This window comes from Haliotis asinina, chromosome 5 (genome assembly GCF_037392515.1).
Source record: "Haliotis asinina isolate JCU_RB_2024 chromosome 5, JCU_Hal_asi_v2, whole genome shotgun sequence".
Lineage (NCBI taxonomy): Eukaryota > Metazoa > Mollusca > Gastropoda > Lepetellida > Haliotidae > Haliotis > Haliotis asinina.
In genome coordinates, this window is record NC_090284.1 from 64,466,446 (window position 1) to 64,472,215 (window position 5,770).

Below are 5,770 nucleotides of genomic sequence, written 5' to 3' on the forward strand. Positions count from 1 at the left end.
ACTCCATAACCCTCTACCACCACACGATCCTCTTCCACATCATCCATTTGCTTCTCAACAGCTCCACAACTCTCAGTCACCATAGCATCTGCTTCCACTTCATCCATTTGCTTCTCAACAGCTCCACCACTCTCAAACACCTGATGATGTGCTTCCACTCCATCCTTTTTCTTCTCAACAGCTCCACACCTCTTGTTCATTATAGCATCTGCTTCCACTTCATCCTTCTGATTTTGCACAGCTCCATAACTCTCAACCACCACGCGATCTGCTTCCATGTCACCATTCCCAATTTCGAGATTCTCACTCATGACATTAACATACTTTGGTTCTTTTGGGAGGAGAGGCACAAAGTGATTTGGAACCCAATGTTCTCTGCTCATGTCTCCCCTAGTACTTGTCCACAATATATAGACTGGTGTATCTCTGCATTTGCCATCAGTACTGGGCAACACAAGACGATGATAATCTTGTCAAACACAAATGGCTCCAAGTTTTGGGTACACTGAATACACAGGCATGTTCAAGACTTCAGCCAAGGCATGTAACTGCCACATACACATGAAATTTCTGTTCTTCCTGACTTTAAGCACTTCACATCTATAGAAATACTGTACAATTTCATCTGAAAGGTGGATACCAGGAATATAAACATCTGAGTATTGTGTATAGAGATATGGCCAGTTCTTTGGTTTACTTGGATGTCCTTTTGTTCCTCTCGAGAGGTCGCTACTATCCAAATACCTTTCACAAACAATTCTCACCCTCATTTCAGAAGTTCCTGTCGTATATAACCAAAGGCATGGTCGCTTCCACATGATGGCAAACAGTTCCCCTCTGCGTGAACCTCACATGGATAGAGGGTTCTTTGGTCAGGAATGTCTGATGGGATAAAATCCATAGCTTGAACATCAGGCTGTAAAGGGTGTGTCATTTCCTCCAGTATAATATCAAACTGACTTTTTCAGGCTGTGTGTTTGTTCTTTTCGCAGATATATCCTTGGAAACCTTTACATGCTCTGTTGGTTCTGATGACTGATGATCATTCTTTGAAACAGATGTTCTTCCTTGAGGAGGTGATTGTTTTTGCCTCTGCGATAGCTTTGCCTCTGCGATAGCTTTGCCTCCTTCAGTTTATGCTCAGGACACTCATCTGGATGCCGACAAAAACAACTATTTCTGTATGACACCACACCCTCTGAGATAGAATATACGTGGTACAAGTTCCGAGTCCCCTTGACTGCCTGAAGCCTATGTGTAGAAGCAGTGCTTACCTCTTGGGGAATTTCATCAACTGGGATCAGAAAGCAGTCAACAGTGCTGTCACTGACAGCTTCAATAAAGGCCTCTCCAGATGTGATGTCTTTCCCATACTTTACACATGTATCTGCTTTTCTCGTCACAGCTCCACCCACAGCATCTGGGACACCTTTGCCATGACCAGCCTCAAAAAATGACCAGGAAACATTTTGAAAAACCGAGTTCTCTGGGCTTGGTATTCAGAAGGAAAAAGTTCCCCTTTTGGCGGTACTGGGCAGTTGGGCCATCACTGAAGAACTCCAAGGTATCCACCTGTGGATAGGTCTTTGAAATTTGTGAAAGTACAGGTTTCAAGTGGGCCCATAGAGCACCAGGTCCATCATTTAGGTCCTCACTTACTGTACAGAATGTATGGCGTTTGTTCTGGCCAACATAGTATACACCTGTGTGCAAGGATAGCTGCTTTTTTGAAGCACCAAAATGAATGCTTTGAATTTCCTCTGAATATTTGCAGACGAAATTTTCAGAGAAGTCCACGTGGATTACACATTCATCATTCATTAGGTTTCCTTTGCGTTGTCTTAAATACTCATATTGATTTCTGATGTTGAAATAGTACCGCTTGTATCTGTCTGTATAGTTTTGTCTAGCAATTGTAGCAGATCCATGGCAGTGCCGTCGTAGGTTTGCTTCACGGTGTATGACACATCCTTCTCGACTTCAAACTGATTTTTCTTTATTTTCCTTCGTTCAGTTTTGGTAATCCATTGTACCCACTGAGTTTGTGCATCCTTTTGTGTTTTGTCATATAGTACCCGGATTGAGTTGCATGTAGTACAATTCACATGCATGCATGTTTGTGATTTAATATCACAGGCTACATGCTTGACAAAGTTTTCCATGGAATCACTGTCGATTGCTTCGACAGCTTTCAAAGCAGAGATCATGAATTGGGTGTTCTCGCATAACTTGCACAGGCATGTACTTCTGTCACTAGGTTTGGGGATTATGAGCCAGAAAGGACGAAGTCGATAGAATCTGGTAAAGCTGACATGTGTGTTACCCTCTGAAGTGTATTTCGGATATGTGTGTTTTAAGGTGCCCGTTAGGACTCTCCTCTGCTTGGTCTGTTTCTTGTATGTAACAGTCCTTTTAATGCCAGTCATCAGTCTGGAAACATCATCACGCTCATAGAAGTTTCTGATGGATCTGTACTTCCTTAGAGAAAGGTAGTTATGGGTTTGCTTTTTCCGTCCTGTTCTTGTTTGTATGCCACACGCACGCCATGCTGTTGCCTTTAACTTGTACTGTCTAAGTGTTGGCCCCGACAGCATAATTGCAAGATCACGTTTTTCGTTCCTTTTCTTCCCTTTGTACCATATGTTCTCATTTGATCTAGGAGAGCAGTATGAAACAATAAAGTCCTTCTAACAGTCTTCTTTGAGATATTTCGCATTGATGAGTTTGGTAAGTGGTGATATATGAAGCTTGAAATACACTGACATCATTGTAACAGAATGAACCTTTAATATATCAGAGTGCATTCTTTACTGTAACAGTAACATGCACTGTAGTTTTACTAGTGGGTACACCTACCAGATGCGTTTAGTTGAATACACATACAGTAGAATGTATCATAAGCAAATATTATATCTACGTACACGGGGTAAGAAACTGGCAAAACTTTGAAAATATTCATAAAAGTGACAGATATATTCTTTCGCATAACAATTATCATTCTTTACTGTAACAGTTTGAGGAAAACATGTCGCTTTTCTATCATATTTTCACTTTACAGAACCATCAATATGTTGAACCAACTTGACTTAAGTCAGGTTCATAACCTGAACATGTATTAAGATAAAAGTATATATGCTCTCTAAAGTTCTACATTTTCTTTGCTATAACAAAAAATGTTCTTTTCTGTAACAATTTTATCGTTAGAGTAAAGAATGTTACTGGAAAGAAAAACATCAACACAAATTACATTATGACAAAACTAATGCTCCCTGATAAAGTTTGCACTTTCCAAGGTTCAAATGTTCCAACATTCAGTTGCAATGGTGAAAAGAAAAGTTTGCAATGTTATACACATATATGCTAAAGTAGTGTTACAGTAAAGATGATCAATAAATCTATGGTCCAAATCCTCACCTTTTAAGTCAAATCCTTCTGCTCTCACTCTGTATGTCATCTGGAACATGTGCCATCAATGGAGCACAGGAAGTACCAAAGAGCATGACAGGACGTTTGGGTATCCTAGTACCAGGGATCATACAGTATTTCAGATGTGAGGTTTTCGTTACGGGAAAGACCAACAACTGAGGGACAACAACAAAACATGTTTTATTTCAGAATCATGATGTCAGACATGTTTCAGTCATTACATGTGTGAACTAAACTATAAATACATATACAATCATCACTAAAAAGATTAACAGAGATAATGAATTTGTAGCAACACAGACGAACGAACAGCACCCAGGCTTAGGGACACTAAAAATGTTCATTTTATGCTGTTTTAAATACTGTAATAAAAATCTAAATATCTTTGTCCATAATTAAACGTGAATATAAGAAGATAATGTCCTGCTTTCCTTCCAAAGCTAAAAAAATTGCAAGAAATTCGAAGAAATTATTATGTTATTAAGAAGGGACAAGAATACCTGCATCTTTTGAAAACGACTCATACCCTGGAGATATCGAGGGTGGTCGATAGTTAGAGCATTCATTTACACTGCCTTTTTGTGTATGGGAACAGCTGTTGCCTCATTCCAGACATCAGGAAATGCTTCATTCTTTAATGATGAATTAAAAGTTCAGATAGAGGAACTGACAACTGTCTTGCATTCATTGCCAGAAATTTATTTCTACTCGATCTAAAAAGTGCCCAATCAGATGTTGAATTACGCCTTTTGAGATTTTATGATGGTGATTGCGCGTTCGAATCAGTTTACGTGCCTGGCTATTCACCCAGACTATAAGGTAACAGTGGAAAACAAACAACAAAAAAAGTCATCTGTTTACTGAACCTGGATGGTGACCTGTCTCAAATCTCTGCTTTACATTCAGCGCATGACGCACCATCTTCCGTTACGTAATACAACTGCTGTAGTCGGATTGTAACTGGCAAAATATTTAGAAAGAGACCGTGTAGACGACAGGTATTGGCAATGGATATACACCTGTGGAATATCAACTGACTGTTGGGTAAGTTACTTGTTACCCACAATGACTGCTACGTGAATTAACCTCGCACGCGGGATGTGTTGTATTTCGTCATGAGCACGTGAACCAATCAGATGTTTAGAGTCTGATATACGGGTCTTAATCTTACCTTGACCAATAAATCTCGACTCGACTCATCGACACATCGCTCTTGCTCCACTCAGTACTACAATACACCACCTACCGCACAGCATCCACCCGTCCACCACCCACCTGCCACATCTAACTGTAAGTTTCGTTTTGTGAAAAGGGAAATTTAGCTAGCTGTGTATGAATGAGTTATGTTTCATGAACGTTTAATCTTGTTTGTGCGAATCAGTCTCAAAGCAGAGACAATAATAAATATATTTATGAATACTGTTGTAAGATTGTTACACGAAACATAATAATAAGACTATTCATAACGAATCTTCCGAGGCTTCATATTATTGCTCGGGACACATAAGTTTGCTCAAAGCTAATTCAGGTCACTGTTACTACGGATAACTCAAGCAAGGCTAATAGTCACATGTCTTATCCCACCGGGTACCCATTTTCTGTTGGGTGGATAGGGGCAACAAAACCACATTATCACCCGTGGTGCATACAGGCAAGCCATGGGGTGACTAATGATGGCGTTGGGTTGTTATCAGGTTGATTGTTGCTTTAACATATATGTCACACGCTCAGTCCCCATGTGAGCATGAACAGCAATCAAATCGAAATGTCACCACTTATTCAAATGCCAGACTGCTGTAGTTCAACATATACTTTCCCAGGTTCTATCAGAACAGGCCCCGATTTCTCGAAACAAACTTAAGTCTGTTGAAGAAGTATAAGGTACACAAATTAATCGGGTTTTTTTGTTCTCATAGATTACCGGTGCTGTGTTGAGGTGTTGAGTCGCTGCCATGAGCTCCACCTGCGAAGACAACGTGAAGAAAGCCTACAGCGACTGGTCAACCGCGGGTTCATGTGGCTGTGAGACCATTACCGCCGGTAGAGCAGAGGATATTAAAGAAGCGCTGACTCACGTACACCAGGATGTCCTTGACAGGTGAGATAATCGCTGTTGTAAACACAAGGTCAAGGGTAGTCGAAATGAGTCACGATGATTTGCATGTTACGTAACGAACAGGATAGTGGTATATTGAGGACATGTAGCGACAATACAAGATGGACCAATAGAACACTAGGTAGTATGGACAAGTAGGACACCAGAGATCATGTCCTATATACTTTGGAGTAGCGTCGTCACTATACTGACGTTGTAAACGTGGTTCTGTGTTATCCCAAGCAATGG

General features: G+C 40.4%; 1 pseudogene; it reads right to left on the reverse strand.

Annotated features, from left to right (window-relative positions):
- Positions 1 to 771: 771 nt before the first annotated feature.
- LOC137283971 (uncharacterized) lies at positions 772 to 4,710 on the reverse strand (annotated as a pseudogene).
- Positions 4,711 to 5,770: the final 1,060 nt, after the last annotated feature.